Raw genomic sequence first — 16,669 nt, forward strand, 5'->3', positions numbered from 1 at the left:
TTTACACACTACAAATCTATCGCTATCTACCTCACGTCTAAACTTTATAAAGCCAACAACCATGACTGTTCTCTCGTCCTCGCTGTTATTACCTCACAAAACTCTTATCTGTTTACTTTCACCCACGCTAGGGACGTAGCTAGAGTGTCTGGCACGTGAGGCAGGCTTGATCCCATTTCCTCCTCGACTAGAGGCTTATACATGAGACCCAGAACGGTTGACCTTATAAAAGCGTCGCTCGGTGTGGACCACCCCTCTGACTTCACTACAACGGTATTACTGGCCTTTATATCCTATTTGGTCATTGTCCACTTTCCTATGTCTCTGACACCAACAATGTCTTTTGCTTATTGTTATTGCCCTCCAATTGCTTTCAAACCCGCCTGTAGTCCTACATAGTCAACCATTTTAACGATGAATTCCAGATTCTACAATTCTTTCTTCATTGAAGTACCATATTAGAACTTTTGACCCTTATGTCTCTGCATCTCACTGACCTGATCCCTCGCCTCCATTGCTTTTCTTTTTCCGATGAATTACACCATCTGATCACTTAGTTATAAGCAACTCACTTCTTTCAACTTCTACATTATCTACAAACGTTGATTAAAATGCAGCAAATAAGTTGCGGAATGCACTCACGGTTTTAATTTTAATAAAATGTCTAAAAGAAAAGCTTCTCCGCATGTGCACAAACACACACACACACACACACACACACACACACGCACACACACACACACACACATTTTAAAACAGGTAGTAAAGCTGGCCACGTGGCCTAATGGATAGGGCGTCTAACTTCGAATCAAAAGATGGCGAGGTCGTGTCTCGTCGTGGTCGGCCAATTTCTTTTATTGCAGAATCTCTGATTAATTTGGTAATTAGATTACTGTTATATGTTGCACGTCTATAATTACTTTCTATTTTTGTTCTGCAAACCATGAGAAGATCTTCTAATCTTGGGACCAGCTCTTCCGAAGACGAATTTGTTGTCATTGTTTTTACCGATTAGCCGTATACTAACTTTGATTGTGAAGAATTGTGATCAAAATCTTTCGCTATGTCCAACATGACTTTTGTTCCGACGGTTTATCTTTTATTATATTACTGAACCTATTTAAATTATTTTATTTTAAAAGATAAACTAAGATGATACGTCGATTTGGTTGCTTAGAGATATCTACAGCAAGGATGAACGACACCATAGAAGGTCTCTCAATGATATGAAATACCACCTTTGTGACAAGGCTCGTGACCAAGATTATAAAGGTTGGGGGTTAAATTCCTGAATTGGGCGGCGCGTTGTCACCTTCATTAAAGCAGTTCATTTCCTGTTGCTCCAAGTTATTCAGCTGTAGCCTACAAGCCAAGTACTGATACAGCCGTTTCTTACTCCAACTGTCACATCCTTAATATTTCGCAGGATCAAAAGTGGGAGGACGAAGATGGTATCTATGTATAGCCATAACTAAATAGTCCCCTAACATTATGAGCAAAAGTTCTGTACATATTATGAAACTATAGTGGGTCGAGAGTGAACTTTCGAGGTACCACTTCAGCGAGTAGTTAAAAAGAATGAAAAAATGACTCGATCACGGCGAGACTCGAGCTTTCAATCTACTCATTCGAAGTTAGACGCCTTATCTATTGGGCTAAGCGGCAGACATATTTGCACTTTAGCCTGTAGCCTACAAGTCAAGTACTGATGCGGCCGTTCTACAAGTGTTACATCCTTAATGCTCCACAAGGTCAAGTGCGAGCGGACGGAGATGGTGTCTATGAATGGCCACAACTAAATAGGCCCCTAACAGGATGAGCGGAGGTACCGTAGTACCACTTTAGCGAAAGGTTTATAAAAGAAAAAGAATTTCGACCACGACGAGACTCGAACTCGCAATCTTCTGATTCGAAGTCAGACGCCTTATCCATTAGGCCACGCAGTCGTCTGTATTTACATGTTTAGAATAATATATATATTTCATAAAATAAATTACGTATGTCCGTGTTTGTTGCTTGAGGAGTAACTGAGAGAAGTACTCCGCTTGTGAAAGGTTCCAAATGTTTCGGCCGCTATACACTTAGTAGACACTAGTCACAGACTCGGGTCTCTACCGAGTGTTTTCTCCGCTGGACAAAGTTACAATTCTTTTCCCATAACAGGAAAAGTCACTACCATATCACCGATCAATATGCCAAACTCGGCTGACACCAGTCTCGTTCGGCAGCATTGATGTGTTGTGTTGAGCTGAGATCCAACAAAGAAAACTCCCTTTTCAAGCTTAGATTACATGTAATTGGTGGCGTGACTAAACGTTCATCTCTAGCACCTTATACCAACTAATTTCATTCTTTCTTCTTACCACTAAATCCATTAACATCAAGATTTACACACTACAAATCTATCGCTATCTACCTCACGTCTAAACTTTATAAAGCCAACAACCATGACTGTTCTCTCGTCCTCGCTGTTATTACCTCACAAAACTCTTATCTGTTTACTTTCACCCACGCTAGGGACGTAGCTAGAGTGTCTGGCACGTGAGGCAGGCTTGATCCCATTTCCTCCTCGACTAGAGGCTTATACATGAGACCCAGAACGGTTGACCTTATAAAAGCGTCTCTCGGTGTGGACCACCCCTCTGACTTCACTACAACGACATTACTGGCCTTTATATCCTATTTGGTCATTGTCCACTTTCCTATGTCTCTGACACCAACAATGTCTTTTGCTTATTGTTATTGCCCTCCAATTGCTTTCAAACCCGCCTGTAGTCCTACATAGTCAACCATTTTAACGATGAATTCCAGATTCTACAATTCTTTCTTCATTGAAGTACCATATTAGAACTTTTGACCCTTATGTCTCTGCATCTCACTGACCTGATCCCTCGCCTCCATTGCTTTTCTTTTTCCGATGAATTACACCATCTGATCACTTAGTTATAAGCAACTCACTTCTTTCAACTTCTACATTATCTACAAACGTTGATTAAAATGCAGCAAATAAGTTGCGGAATGCACTCACGTTTTTAATTTTAATAAAATGTCTAAAAGAAAAGCTTCTCCGCATGTGCACAAACACACACACACACACACACACACACACACACACACACACACACACACACACACATTGTAAAACAGGTAGTCAGGCTGGCCACGTGGCCTAATGGATAGGGCGTCTGACTTCGAATCAAAAGATGGCGCGATTGTGTCTCGTCGTGGTCGGCCAATTTCTTTTATTGCAGAATCTCTGATTAATTTGGTAATTAGATTACTGTTATATGTTGCACGTCTATAATTACTTTCTATTTTTGTTCTGCAAACCGTGAGAAGATCTTCTAATCTTGGGACCAGCTCTTCCGAAGACGAATTTGTTGTCATTGTTTTTACCGATTAGCCGTATACTAACTTTGATTGTGAAGAATTGTGATCAAAATCTTTCGCTATGTCCAACATGACTTTTGTTCCGACGGTTTATCTTTGATTATATTACTCAACCTATTTAAATTATTTTATTTTAAAAGATAAACTAAGATGATACGTCGATTTGGTTGCTTAGAGATATCTACAGCAATCATGAACGACACCATTGAAGGTCTCTCAATGATATGAAATGCCACCTTTGTGACAAGGCTCGTGACCAAGATTATAAAGGTTGGGGGTTAAATTCCTGAATTGGGCGGCGCGTTGTGACCTTCATTAAAGCAGTTCATTTCCTGTTGCTCCAAGTTATTCAGCTGTAGCCTACAAGCCAAGTACTGATACAGCCGTTTCTTACTCCAACTGTCACATCCTTAATATTTCGCAGGATCAAAAGTGGGAGGACGAAGATGGTATCTATGTATAGCCATAACTAAATAGTCCCCTAACATTATGAGCAAAAGTTCTGTACATATTATGAAACTATAGTGGGTCGAGAGTGAACTTTCGAGGTACCACTTCAGCGAGTAGTTAAAAAGAAAGAAAAAATGACTCGATCACGGCGAGACTCGAGCTTTCAATCTACTCATTCGAAGTTAGACGCCTTATCTATTGGGCTAAGCGGCAGACATATTTGCACTTTAGCCTGTAGCCTACAAGTCAAGTACTGAAGCGGCCGTTCTACAACTGTTACATCCTTAATGCTCCACAAGGTCAAGGGCGAGCGGACGGAGATGGTGTCTATGAATGGCCACAACTAAATAAGCCCCTAACAGGATGAGCGGAGGTACCGTAGTACCACTTTAGCGAAAGGTTTATAAAAGAAAAAGAATTTCGACCACGACGAGACTCGAACTCGCAATCTTCTGATTCGAAGTCAGACGCCTTATCCATTAGGCCACGCGGCCGTCTGTATTAACAGGTTTAGAATAATATATATATTTCATAAAATAAATTACGCGTGTGGGCGTGTTTGTTGCTTGAGGAGTAACTGAGAGAAGTACTCCGCTTGTGAAAGGTTCCAGTCTCGTTCGGCAGCATTGATGTGTTGTGTTGAGCTGAGATCCAACAAAGAAAACTCCCTTTTCAAGCTTAGATTACATGTAATTGGTGGCGTGACTAAACGTTCATCTCTAGCACCGTATACCAACTAATTTCATTCTTTCTTCTTACCACTAAATCCATTAACATCAAGATTTACACACTACAAATCTATCGCTATCTACCTTTGTCTAAACTTTATAAAGCCAACATCCATGACTGTTCTCTCGTCCTCGCTGGTATTACCATACACAACTCTTATCTGTTTGCTTTCACCCACGCTAGAGACGTAGCTAGAGTGTCTGGCACGTGAGGCAGGCTTGATCCCATTTCCTCCTCGACTAGAGGCTTATACATGAGACCCAGAACGGTTGACCTTATAAAAGCGTCGCTCGGTGTGGACCACCCCTCTGACTTCACTACAACGGTATTACTGGCCTTTATATCCTATTTGGTCATTGTCCACTTTCCTATGTCTCTGACACCAACAATGTCTTTTGCTTATTGTTATTGCCCTCCAATTGCTTTCAAACCCGCCTGTAGTCCTACATAGTCAACCATTTTAACGATGAATTCCAGATTCTACAATTCTTTCTTCATTGAAGTACCATATTAGAACTTTTGACCCTTATGTCTCAGCATCTCACTGACCTGATCCCTCGCCTCCATTGCTTTTCTTTTTCCGATGAATTACACCATCTGATCACTTAGTTATAAGCAACTCAATTCTTTCAACTTCTACATTATCTACAAACGTTGATTAAAATGCAGCAAATAAGTTGCGGAATGCATTCACGTTTTTAATTTTAATAAAATGTCTAAAAGAAAAGCTTCTCCGCATGTGCACAAACACACACACACACACACACACACACACACACACACACACACACACACACACACACACTCACATTGTAAAACAGGTAGTCAGGCTGGCCACGTGGCCTAATGGATAGGGCGTCTGACTTCGAATCAAAAGATGGCGCGATTGTGTCTCGTCGTGGTCGGCCAATTTCTTTTATTGCAGAATCTCTGATTAATTTGGTAATTAGATTACTGTTATATGTTGCACGTCTATAATTACTTTCTATTTTTGTTCTGCAAACCGTGAGAAGATCTTCTAATCTTGGGACCAGCTCTTCCGAAGACGAATTTGTTGTCATTGTTTTTACCGATTAGCCGTATACTAACTTTGATTGTGAAGAATTGTGATCAAAATCTTTCGCTATGTCCAACATGACTTTTGTTCCGACGGTTTATCTTTGATTATATTACTCAACCTATTTAAATTATTTTATTTTAAAAGATAAACTAAGATGATACGTCGATTTGGTTGCTTAGAGATATCTACAGCAATCATGAACGACACCATTGAAGGTCTCTCAATGATATGAAATGCCACCTTTGTGACAAGGCTCGTGACCAAGATTATAAAGGTTGGGGGTTAAATTCCTGAATTGGGCGGCGCGTTGTGACCTTCATTAAAGCAGTTCATTTCCTGTTGCTCCAAGTTATTCAGCTGTAGCCTACAAGCCAAGTACTGATACAGCCGTTTCTTACTCCAACTGTCACATCCTTAATATTTCGCAGGATCAAAAGTGGGAGGACGAAGATGGTATCTATGTATAGCCATAACTAAATAGTCCCCTAACATTATGAGCAAAAGTTCTGTACATATTATGAAACTATAGTGGGTCGAGAGTGAACTTTCGAGGTACCACTTCAGCGAGTAGTTAAAAAGAAAGAAAAAATGACTCGATCACGGCGAGACTCGAGCTTTCAATCTACTCATTCGAAGTTAGACGCCTTATCTATTGGGCTAAGCGGCAGACATATTTGCACTTTAGCCTGTAGCCTACAAGTCAAGTACTGATGCGGCCGTTCTACAACTGTTACATCCTTAATGCTCCACAAGGTCAAGGGCGAGCGGACGGAGATGGTGTCTATGAATGGCCACAACTAAATAAGCCCCTAACAGGATGAGCGGAGGTACCGTAGTACCACTTTAGCGAAAGGTTTATAAAAGAAAAAGAATTTCGACCACGACGAGACTCGAACTCGCAATCTTCTGATTCGAAGTCAGACGCCTTATCCATTAGGCCACGCGGCCGTCTGTATTAACAGGTTTAGAATAATATATATATTTCATAAAATAAATTACGCGTGTGGGCGTGTTTGTTGCTTGAGGAGTAACTGAGAGAAGTACTCCGCTTGTGAAAGGTTCCAGTCTCGTTCGGCAGCATTGATGTGTTGTGTTGAGCTGAGATCCAACAAAGAAAACTCCCTTTTCAAGCTTAGATTACATGTAATTGGTGGCGTGACTAAACGTTCATCTCTAGCACCGTATACCAACTAATTTCATTCTTTCTTCTTACCACTAAATCCACTAACATCAAGATTTACACACTACAAATCTATCGCTATCTACCTTTGTCTAAACTTTATAAAGCCAACATCCATGACTGTTCTCTCGTCCTCGCTGGTATTACCATACACAACTCTTATCTGTTTGCTTTCACCCACGCTAGAGACGTAGCTAGAGTGTCTGGCACGTGAGGCAGGCTTGATCCCATTTCCTCCTCGACTAGAGGCTTATACATGAGACCCAGAACGGTTGACCTTATAAAAGCGTCGCTCGGTGTGGACCACCCCTCTGACTTCACTACAACGGTATTACTGGCCTTTATATCCTATTTGGTCATTGTCCACTTTCCTATGTCTCTGACACCAACAATGTCTTTTGCTTATTGTTATTGCCCTCCAATTGCTTTCAAACCCGCCTGTAGTCCTACATAGTCAACCATTTTAACGATGAATTCCAGATTCTACAATTCTTTCTTCATTGATGTACCATATTAGAACTTTTGACCCTTATGTCTCAGCATCTCACTGACCTGATCCCTCGCCTCCATTGCTTTTCTTTTTCCGATGAATTACACCATCTGATCACTTAGTTATAAGCAACTCAATTCTTTCAACTTCTACATTATCTACAAACGTTGATTAAAATGCAGCAAATAAGTTGCGGAATGCATTCACGTTTTTAATTTTAATAAAATGTCTAAAAGAAAAGCTTCTCCGCATGTGCACAAACACACACACACACACACACACACACACATTGTAAAACAGGTAGTCAGGCTGGCCACGTGGCCTAATGGATAGGGCGTCTGACTTCGAATCAAAAGATGGCGAGGTTGTGTCTCGTCGTGGTCGTCCAATTTCTTTTATTGCAGAATCTCTGATTAATTTGGTAATTAGATTACTGTTATATGTTGCACGTCTATAATTACTTTCTATTTTTGTTCTGCAAACCATGAGAAGATCTTCTAATCTTGGGACCAGCTCTTCCGAAGACGAATTTGTTGTCATTGTTTTTACCGATTAGCCGTATACTAACTTTGATTGTGAAGAATTGTGATCAAAATCTTTCGCTATGTCCAACATGACTTTTGTTCCGACGGTTTATCTTTGATTATATTACTCAACCTATTTAAATTATTTTATTTTAAAAGATAAACTAAGATGATACGTCGATTTGGTTGCTTAGAGATATCTACAGTAATCATGAACGACACCATTGAAGGTCTCTCAATGATATGAAATACCACCTTTGTGACAAGGCTCGTGACCAAGATTATAAAGGTTGGGGGTTAAATTCCTGAATTGGGCGGCGCGTTGTGACCTTCATTAAAGCAGTTCATTTCCTGTTGCTCCAAGTTATTCAGCTGTAGCCTACAAGCCAAGTACTGATACAGCCGTTTCTTACTCCAACTGTCACATCCTTAATATTTCGCAGGATCAAAAGTGGGAGGACGAAGATGGTATCTATGTATAGCCATAACTAAATAGTCCCCTAACATTATGAGCAAAAGTTCTGTACATATTATGAAACTATAGTGGGTCGAGAGTGAACTTTCGAGGTACCACTTCAGCGAGTAGTTAAAAAGAAAGAAAAAATGACTCGATCACGGCGAGACTCGAGCTTTCAATCTACTCATTCGAAGTTAGACGCCTTATCTATTGGGCTAAGCGGCAGACATATTTGCACTTTAGCCTGTAGCCTACAAGTCAAGTACTGATGCGGCCGTTCTACAACTGTTACATCCTTAATGCTCCACAAGGTCAAGGGCGAGCGGACGGAGATGGTGTCTATGAATGGCAACAACTAAATAGGCCCCTAACAGGATGAGCGGAGGTACCGTAGTACCACTTTAGCGAAAGGTTTATAAAAGAAAAAGAATTTCGACCACGACGAGAATCGAACTCGCAATCTTCTGATTCGAAGTCAGACGCCTTATCCATTACGCCACGCGGCCGTCTGTATTAACAGGTTTAGAATAATATATATATTTCATAAAATAAATTACGCGTGTGGGCGTGTTTGTTGCTTGAGGAGTAACTGAGAGAAGTACTCCGCTTGTGAAAGGTTCCAGTCTCGTTCGGCAGCATTGATGTGTTGTGTTGAGCTGAGATCCAACAAAGAAAACTCCCTTTTCAAGCTTAGATTACATGTAATTGGTGGCGTGACTAAACGTTCATCTCTAGCACCGTATACCAACTAATTTCATTCTTTCTTCTTACCACTAAATCCATTAACATCAAGATTTACACACTACAAATCTATCGCTATCTACCTTTGTCTAAACTTTATAAAGCCAACATCCATGACTGTTCTCTCGTCCTCGCTGGTATTACCATACACAACTCTTATATGTTTGCTTTCACCCACGCTAGAGACGTAGCTAGAGTGTCTGGCACGTGAGGCAGGCTTGATCCCATTTCCTCCTCGACTAGAGGCTTATACATGAGACCCAGAACGGTTGACCTTATAAAAGCGTCGCTCGGTGTGGACCACCCCTCTGACTTCACTACAACGGTATTACTGGCCTTTATATCCTATTTGGTCATTGTCCACTTTCCTATGTCTCTGACACCAACAATGTCTTTTGCTTATTGTTATTGCCCTCCAATTGCTTTCAAACCCGCCTGTAGTCCTACATAGTCAACCATTTTAACGATGAATTCCAGATTCTACAATTCTTTCTTCATTGAAGTACCATATTAGAACTTTTGACCCTTATGTCTCAGCATCTCACTGACCTGATCCCTCGCCTCCATTGCTTTTCTTTTTCCGATGAATTACACCATCTGATCACTTAGTTATAAGCAACTCAATTCTTTCAACTTCTACATTATCTACAAACGTTGATTAAAATGCAGCAAATAAGTTGCGGAATGCATTCACGTTTTTAATTTTAATAAAATGTCTAAAAGAAAAGCTTCTCCGCATGTGCACAAACACACACACACACACACACACACACACACACACACACACACACATTGTAAAACAGGTAGTCAGGCTGGCCACGTGGCCTAATGGATAGGGCGTCTGACTTCGAATCAAAAGATGGCGCGATTGTGTCTCGTCGTGGTCGGCCAATTTCTTTTATTGCAGAATCTCTGATTAATTTGGTAATTAGATTACTGTTATATGTTGCACGTCTATAATTACTTTCCATTTTTGTTCTGCAAACCGTGAGAAGATCTTCTAATCTTGGGACCAGCTCTTCCGAAGACGAATTTGTTGTCATTGTTTTTACCGATTAGCCGTATACTAACTTTGATTGTGAAGAATTGTGATCAAAATCTTTCGCTATGTCCAACATGACTTTTGTTCCGACGGTTTATCTTTGATTATATTACTCAACCTATTTAAATTATTTTATTTTAAAAGATAAACTAAGATGATACGTCGATTTGGTTGCTTAGAGATATCTACAGCAATCATGAACGACACCATTGAAGGTCTCTCAATGATATGAAATGCCACCTTTGTGACAAGGCTCGTGACCAAGATTATAAAGGTTGGGGGTTAAATTCCTGAATTGGGCGGCGCGTTGTGACCTTCATTAAAGCAGTTCATTTCCTGTTGCTCCAAGTTATTCAGCTGTAGCCTACAAGCTAAGTACTGATACAGCCGTTTCTTACTCCAACTGTCACATCCTTAATATTTCGCAGGATCAAAAGTGGGAGGACGAAGATGGTATCTATGTATAGCCATAACTAAATAGTCCCCTAACATTATGAGCAAAAGTTCTGTACATATTATGAAACTATAGTGGGTCGAGAGTGAACTTTCGAGGTACCACTTCAGCGAGTAGTTAAAAAGAAAGAAAAAATGACTCGATCACGGCGAGACTCGAGCTTTCAATCTACTCATTCGAAGTTAGACGCCTTATCTATTGGGCTAAGCGGCAGACATATTTGCACTTTAGCCTGTAGCCTACAAGTCAAGTACTGATGCGGCCGTTCTACAACTGTTACCTCCTTAATGCTCCACAAGGTCAAGGGCGAGCGGACGGAGATGGTGTCTATGAATGGCCACAACTAAATAGGCCCCTAACAGGATGAGCGGAGGTACCGTAGTACCACTTTAGCGAAAGGTTTATAAAAGAAAAAGAATTTCGACCACGACGAGACTCGAACTCGCAATCTTCTGATTCGAAGTCAGACGCCTTATCCATTAGGCCACGCGGCCGTCTGTATTTACAGGTTTAGAATAATATATATATTTCATAAAATAAATTACGTATGTCCGTGTTTGTTGCTTGAGGAGTAACTGAGAGAAGTACTCCGCTTGTGAAAGGTTCCAAATGTTTCGGCCGCTATACACTTAGTAGACACTAGTCACAGACTCGGGTCTCTACCGAGTGTTTTCTCCGCTGGACAAAGTTACAATTCTTTTCCCATAACAGGAAAAGTCACTACCATATCACCGATCAATATGCCAAACTCGGCTGACACCAGTCTCGTTCGGCAGCATTGATGTGTTGTGTTGAGCTGAGATCCAACAAAGAAAACTCCCTTTTCAAGCTTAGATTACATGTAATTGGTGGCGTGACTAAACGTTCATCTCTAGCACCGTATACCAACTAATTTCATTCTTTCTTCTTACCACTAAATCCATTAACATCAAGATTTACACACTACAAATCTATCGCTATCTACCTTTGTCTAAACTTTATAAAGCTAACATCCATGACTGTTCTCTCGTCCTCGCTGGTATTACCATACACAACTCTTATCTGTTTGCTTTCACCCACGCTAGAGACGTAGCTAGAGTGTCTGGCACGTGAGGCAGGCTTGATCCCATTTCCTCCTCGACTAGAGGCTTATACATGAGACCCAGAACGGTTGACCTTATAAAAGCGTCGCTCAGTGTGGACCACCCCTCTGACTTCACTACAACGGTATTACTGGCCTTTATATCCTATTTGGTCATTGTCCACTTTCCTATGTCTCTGACACCAACAATGTCTTTTGCTTATTGTTATTGCCCTCCAATTGCTCTCAAACCCACCTGTAGTCCTACATAGTCAACCATTTTAACGATGAATTCCAGATTCTACAATTCTTTCTTCATTGAAGTACCATATTAGAACTTTTGACCCTTATGTCTCTGCATCTCACTGACCTGATCCCTCGCCTCCATTGCTTTTCTTTTTCCGATGAATTACACCATCTGATCACTTAGTTATAAGCAACTCAATTCTTTCAACTTCTACATTATCTACAAACGTTGATTAAAATGCAGCAAATAAGTTGCGGAATGCATTCACGTTTTTAATTTTAATAAAATGTCTAAAAGTAAAGCTTCTCCGCATGTGCACAAACACACACACACACACACACACACACACACACACATTGTAAAACAGGTAGTCAGGCTGGCCACGTGGCCTAATGGATTGGGCGTCTGACTTCGAATCAAAAGATGGCGAGATTGTGTCTCGTCGTGGTCGGCCAATTTCTTTTATTGCAGAATCTCTGATTAATTTGGTAATTAGATTACTGTTATATGTTGCACGTCTATAATTACTTTCTATTTTTGTTCTGCAAACCATGAGAAGATCTAATCTTGGGACCAGCTCTTCCGAAGACGAATTTGTTGTCATTGTTTTTACCGATTAGCCGTATACTAACTTTGATTGTGAAGAATTGTGATCAAAATCTTTCGCTATGTCCAACATGACTTTTGTTCCGACGGTTTATCTTTGATTATATTACTCAACCTATTTAAATTATTTTATTTTGAAAGATAAACTAAGATGATACGTCGATTTGGTTGCTTAGAGATATCTACAGCAATCATGAACGACACCATTGAAGGTCTCTCAATGATATGAAATGCCACCTTTGTGACAAGGCTCGTGACCAAGATTATAAAGGTTGGGGGTTAAATTCCTGAATTGGGCGGCGCGTTGTGACCTTCATTAAAGCAGTTCATTTCCTGTTGCTCCAAGTTATTCAGCTGTAGCCTACAAGCCAAGTACTGATACAGCCGTTTCTTACTCCAACTGTCACATCCTTAATATTTCGCAGGATCAAAAGTGGGAGGACGAAGATGGTATCTATGTATAGCCATAACTAAATAGTCCCCTAACATTATGAGCAAAAGTTCTGTACATATTATGAAACTATAGTGGGTCGAGAGTGAACTTTCGAGGTACCACTTCAGCGAGTAGTTAAAAAGAAAGAAAAAATGACTCGATCACGGCGAGACTCGAGCTTTCAATCTACTCATTCGAAGTTAGACGCCTTATCTATTGGGCTAAGCGGCAGACATATTTGCACTTTAGCCTGTAGCCTACAAGTCAAGTACTGATGCGGCCGTTCTACAACTGTTACATCCTTAATGCTCCACAAGGTCAAGGGCGAGCGGACGGAGATGGTGTCTATGAATAGCCACAACTAACTAGGCCCCTAACAGGATGAGCGGAGGTACCGTAGTACCACTTTAGCGAAAGGTTTATAAAAGAAAAAGAATTTCGACCACGACGAGACTCGAACTCGCAATCTTCTGATTCGAAGTCAAACGCCTTATCCATTAGGCCACACGGCCGTCTGTATTTACAGGTTTAGAATAATATATATATTTCATAAAATAAATTACGTATGTCCGTGTTTGTTGCTTGAGGAGTAACTGAGAGAAGTACTCCGCTTGTGAAAGGTTCCAAATGTTTCGGCCGCTATACACTTAGTAGACACTAGTCACAGACTCGGGTCTCTACCGAGTGTTTTCTCCGCTGGACAAAGTTACAATTCTTTTCCCATAACAGGAAAAGTCACTACCATATCACCGATCAATATGCCAAACTCGGCTGACACCAGTCTCGTTCGGCAGCATTGATGTGTTGTGTTGAGCTGAGATCCAACAAAGAAAACTCCCTTTTCAAGCTTAGATTACATGTAATTGGTGGCGTGACTAAACGTTCATCTCTAGCACCGTATACCAACTAATTTCATTCTTTCTTCTTACCACTAAATCCATTAACATCAAGATTTACACACTACAAATCTATCGCTATCTACCTCACGTCTAAACTTTATAAAGCCAACAACCATGACTGTTCTCTCGTCCTCGCTGTTATTACCTCACAAAACTCTTATCTGTTTACTTTCACCCACGCTAGGGACGTAGCTAGAGTGTCTGGCACGTGAGGCAGGCTTGATCCCATTTCCTCCTCGACTAGAGGCTTATACATGAGACCCAGAACGGTTGACCTTATAAAAGCGTCGCTCGGTGTGGACCACCCCTCTGACTTCACTACAACAGCATTACTGGCCTTTATATCCTATTTGGTCATTGTCCACTTTCCTATGTCTCTGACACCAACAATGTCTTTTGCTTATTGTTATTGCCCTCCAATTGCTTTCAAACCCGCCTGTAGTCCTACATAGTCAACCATTTTAACGATGAATTCCAGATTCTACAATTCTTTCTTCATTGAAGTACCATATTAGAACTTTTGACCCTTATGTCTCTGCATCTCACTGACCTGATCCCTCGCCTCCATTGCTTTTCTTTTTCCGATGAATTACACCATCTGATCACTTAGTTATAAGCAACTCAATTCTTTCAACTTCTACATTATCTACAAACGTTGATTAAAATGCAGCAAATAAGTTGCGGAATGCATTCACGTTTTTAATTTTAATAAAATGTCTAAAAGAAAAGCTTCTCCGCATGTGCACAACACACACACACACACACACACACACACACACACACACACACACACACACACACATTGTAAAACAGGTAGTCAGGCTGGCCACGTGGCCTAATGGATAGGGCGTCTGACTTCGAATCAAAAGATGGCGAGATTGTGTCTCGTCGTGATCGGCCAATTTCTTTTATTGCAGAATCTCTGATTAATTTGGTAATTAGATTACTGTTATATGTTGCACGTCTATAATTACTTTCTATTTTTGTTCTGCAAACCATGAGAAGATCTTCTAATCTTGGGACCAGCTCTTCCGAAGACGAATTTGTTGTCATTGTTTTTACCGATTAGCCGTATACTAACTTTGATTGTGAAGAATTGTGATCAAAATCTTTCGCTATGTCCAACATGACTTTTGTTCCGACGGTTTATCTTTGATTATATTACTCAACCTATTTAAATTATTTTATTTTAAAAGATAAACTAAGATGATACGTCGATTTGGTTGCTTAGAGATATCTACAGCAATCATGAACGACACCATTGAAGGTCTCTCAATGATATGAAATGCCACCTTTGTGACAAGGCTCGTGACCAAGATTATAAAGGTTGGGGGTTAAATTCCTGAATTGGGCGGCGCGTTGTCACCTTCATTAAAGCAGTTCATTTCCTGTTGCTCCAATTTATTCAGCTGTAGCCTACAAGCCAAGTACTGATACAGCCGTTTCTTACTCCAACTGTCACATCCTTAATATTTCGCAGGATCAAAAGTGGGAGGACGAAGATGGTATCTATGTATAGCCATAACTAAATAGTCCCCTAACATTATGAGCAAAAGTTCTGTACATATTATGAAACTATAGTGGGTCGAGAGTGAACTTTCGAGGTACCACTTCAGCGAGTAGTTAAAAAGAAAGAAAAAATGACTCGATCACGGCGAGACTCGAGCTTTCAATCTACTCATTCGAAGTTAGACGCCTTATCTATTGGGCTAAGCGGCAGACATATTTGCACTTTAGCCTGTAGCCTACAAGTCAAGTACTGATGCGGCCGTTCTACAACTGTTACCTCCTTAATGCTCCACAAGGTCAAGGGCGAGCGGACGGAGATGGTGTCTATGAATGGCCACAACTAAATAGGCCCCTAACAGGATGAGCGGAGGTACCGTAGTACCACTTTAGCGAAAGGTTTATAAAAGAAAAAGAATTTCGACCACGACGAGACTCGAACTCGCAATCTTCTGATTCGAAGTCAGACGCCTTATCCATTAGGCCACGCGGCCGTCTGTATTTACAGGTTTAGAATAATATATATATTTCATAAAATAAATTACGTATGTCCGTGTTTGTTGCTTGAGGAGTAACTGAGAGAAGTACTCCGCTTGTGAAAGGTTCCAAATGTTTCGGCCGCTATACACTTAGTAGACACTAGTCACAGACTCGGGTCTCTACCGAGTGTTTTCTCCGCTGGACAAAGTTACAATTCTTTTCCCATAACAGGAAAAGTCACTACCATATCACCGATCAATATGCCAAACTCGGCTGACACCAGTCTCGTTCGGCAGCATTGATGTGTTGTGTTGAGCTGAGATCCAACAAAGAAAACTCCCTTTTCAAGCTTAGATTACATGTAATTGGTGGCGTGACTAAACGTTCATCTCTAGCACCGTATACCAACTAATTTCATTCTTTCTTCTTACCACTAAATCCATTAACATCAAGATTTACACACTACAAATCTATCGCTATCTACCTTTGTCTAAACTTTATAAAGCTAACATCCATGACTGTTCTCTCGTCCTCGCTGGTATTACCATACACAACTCTTATCTGTTTGCTTTCACCCACGCTAGAGACGTAGCTAGAGTGTCTGGCACGTGAGGCAGGCTTGATCCCATTTCCTCCTCGACTAGAGGCTTATACATGAGACCCAGAACGGTTGACCTTATAAAAGCGTCGCTCGGTGTGGACCACCCCTCTGACTTCACTACAACGGTATTACTGGCCTTTATATCCTATTTGGTCATTGTCCACTTTCCTATGTCTCTGACACCAACAATGTCTTTTGCTTATTGTTATTGCCCTCCAATTGCTTTCAAACCCGCCTGTAGTCCTACATAGTCAACCATTTTAACGATGAATTCCAGATTCTACAATTCTTTCTTCATTGAAGTACCATATTAGAACTTT

The 16,669-nt window shown here is 40.7% G+C and overlaps 7 non-coding genes across 7 annotated transcripts; all 7 read right to left on the bottom strand.

Annotated features, from left to right (window-relative positions):
• Positions 1–1,873: 1,873 nt before the first annotated feature.
• Positions 1,874–1,946, bottom strand: Trnar-ucg (transfer RNA arginine (anticodon UCG)). The gene has a single exon. It is a non-coding gene; the product is annotated as a tRNA-Arg (tRNA).
• A 2,315-nt stretch (positions 1,947–4,261) lies between these two features.
• Trnar-ucg (transfer RNA arginine (anticodon UCG)) lies at positions 4,262–4,334 on the bottom strand. Its single transcript has one exon. It is a non-coding gene; the product is annotated as a tRNA-Arg (tRNA).
• A 2,170-nt stretch (positions 4,335–6,504) lies between these two features.
• Trnar-ucg (transfer RNA arginine (anticodon UCG)) lies at positions 6,505–6,577 on the bottom strand. Its single transcript has one exon. It is a non-coding gene; the product is annotated as a tRNA-Arg (tRNA).
• A 2,136-nt stretch (positions 6,578–8,713) lies between these two features.
• On the bottom strand, positions 8,714–8,786 carry Trnar-ucg (transfer RNA arginine (anticodon UCG)). Its single transcript has one exon. It is a non-coding gene; the product is annotated as a tRNA-Arg (tRNA).
• A 2,152-nt stretch (positions 8,787–10,938) lies between these two features.
• Trnar-ucg (transfer RNA arginine (anticodon UCG)) lies at positions 10,939–11,011 on the bottom strand. The gene has a single exon. It is a non-coding gene; the product is annotated as a tRNA-Arg (tRNA).
• A 2,291-nt stretch (positions 11,012–13,302) lies between these two features.
• On the bottom strand, positions 13,303–13,375 carry Trnar-ucg (transfer RNA arginine (anticodon UCG)). The gene has a single exon. It is a non-coding gene; the product is annotated as a tRNA-Arg (tRNA).
• A 2,314-nt stretch (positions 13,376–15,689) lies between these two features.
• On the bottom strand, positions 15,690–15,762 carry Trnar-ucg (transfer RNA arginine (anticodon UCG)). Its single transcript has one exon. It is a non-coding gene; the product is annotated as a tRNA-Arg (tRNA).
• Between the last annotated feature and the right edge of the window lie 907 nt (positions 15,763–16,669).

This window comes from Octopus bimaculoides, chromosome 1 (assembly GCF_046866305.1).
Source record: "Octopus bimaculoides isolate indiv1 chromosome 1, ASM4686630v1, whole genome shotgun sequence".
Classification (NCBI taxonomy): domain Eukaryota; kingdom Metazoa; phylum Mollusca; class Cephalopoda; order Octopoda; family Octopodidae; genus Octopus; species Octopus bimaculoides.